The sequence below is a fragment of the Corvus brachyrhynchos genome, unplaced genomic scaffold, assembly GCF_000691975.1.
Source record: "Corvus brachyrhynchos isolate BGI_N302 unplaced genomic scaffold, ASM69197v1 scaffold101, whole genome shotgun sequence".
Classification (NCBI taxonomy): Eukaryota; Metazoa; Chordata; class Aves; order Passeriformes; family Corvidae; genus Corvus; species Corvus brachyrhynchos.
Genome location: NW_008237239.1, coordinates 1134093 through 1136080, shown reverse-complemented (window position 1 = coordinate 1136080; position 1988 = coordinate 1134093).

The following is a 1988-nucleotide window of genomic DNA, read 5'->3' as shown; positions in this document are numbered from 1 at the left end:
GGGGGACAGGCTGTCACCCCATCAAGTGGGACCCTGCCACTACCATTACACAGAGAAATTTCTGGGGAAAATGGACTTTCCCCAAGGAATGGAGTGAGGGCAAGTGAGGGCACAAGATGTGAGGAACTGTTTTTCCACTTTCCCTCTACCCAGCCTGGGTCACCAACAGTTCAGTTTGTCCATGTCCTCACATGCTGGGGCACAAGCCCCATTAGATGCCAGGTGTGTATCTGTCATAGAAGATCATAGGAAGATCCAGGACCAGTAAATACCCGGTGGTGGCTGAGGATGAGAACCAGGAATGGCATTCTCATGTGCCTGTCTGTTGGTAAACTCCTTGACCCCTTGAGAAGCAAAGCTCCCCAGCACTGTGGCACAAGCCTGGGCTCTGCAACAGACTATTTAATCCTTAAAGCAAAAGGAAGGAGGAACTAAATATATCCGTTTAGTCTTAATCAGATGGGAATTCACCTTCTCTCTTTTGCAGAATTCAGTTTCTGCAAAACTCTTGCACCAGTTTTACAACTGCTGTTTAAAATAACACTTTAGGCCAAGGAGGGGCAAATCTCTGCACCAACAAGTCTCAGCACAGCCCACTTTGCTGTTTTCTAGGTTTGTGTCAGCAGCTTTTGGCATGTGCCATGGTGAAGGGGGAACAGAAAAAGGAAAACAAAAGTGGAGTTTCTTGTTCAGCCAGTCTCCAAGCAAAGCAGGGAACTCAGCACCCAGCAGCTGCTGCTGCCACACACACTCAGATGGGATGTAAGGTTTGGGCTCATCAGTGAAACACATCATTTTCCCCTCTACAATATTATCACTGCCTCCCCTTGCTGTCCAGAGACTTTGACATTTCTTTACTGTCCCAAAGGTGGCTGCTGCCTCCCACTGCTTCCTGCAGAGCTGCAGGATAGGGCCATCCATGGAGTGAGTGAAGGCTGCAAGCAGCTCCTGGTAGAAAACTGTATTTCCCCCCCATTTCTTAGAGCCTGGATTTTGATCTTTAAAAAAAAAAAAAAAAAGATTTTGCTTCACCTCCAAGTCCAAAAAGGCATTTTCCTGCTCAAAAACAAAGACAAAACCCCTCCCCAAGCAGGCTGTTGTCCTGTTTCCTTTACTACTCCCAGCACATAGAGGGTAATCCCAGTGACAAACACTGGCAGAGTACTTCTGTTTCGGCTTAAACTGAGCTAGATATGTTCAATATCTTGAACTCTTTCTGAAACCTCTTTAAAAAAACACTATTAAGGAGACCCAGAGGATGTACTGGAGTAGACATGGGCTGTAGAGTGGCTGTGAGAGAGGGATTTACTTGTTAAGCAAGGAGGTCTCTGCATGGAGAGGAAAAGTGCTTACTCCAACATTTTGGGCAAAATTTAACCTGGTTTAATAAGTCACTGTGTTTTCCAGGCATGTAACCTGGGGAATTTGTCAAGAGAAGACTGGTGCTGTTGTTAAACCTATTGTGTTAATAAATCCTGGAGAGCTGCAGTTTTTAAATCCTTGGGTTTCAAATGTACATTTTACAGCTTCCCAATCCTGATGGACATTTACACCCTCCCTTTATCACCACATCCTTGTGCCAGGACTCAAAGTGAATAAACACACACGTTCCCTGGGAGATGCACCCAAATGTAACACAGCACTAAGGAAGGATTTCAGACCCTCCTCTGTTCTGAGCCATTCCTCAGTGTTAAGAGGTCTGTTCCTGTCATTTCACAGGCAATAAAACACAACTACTGGAGAGACTGTCAGAACAAATAGGACTTATGGTTAAGATAACTTGTAAGCAAAATAACCCTAAGGAGGAGCTGTCTGGAGAGCACGTGGTGAAGGCATGACCAGCCTGACCAGGAGGTGCCTTCCCACCACCAGCAGGTGAAGTCATCCATCAGCCTTTGAGTGCTCTCAAAAACTTGCTCAGTGCAGCTAACCCTTTCCATAAATATTGACCAAGCTCCCAGGCCAGGCACTTTGAATGCTCCAATTCC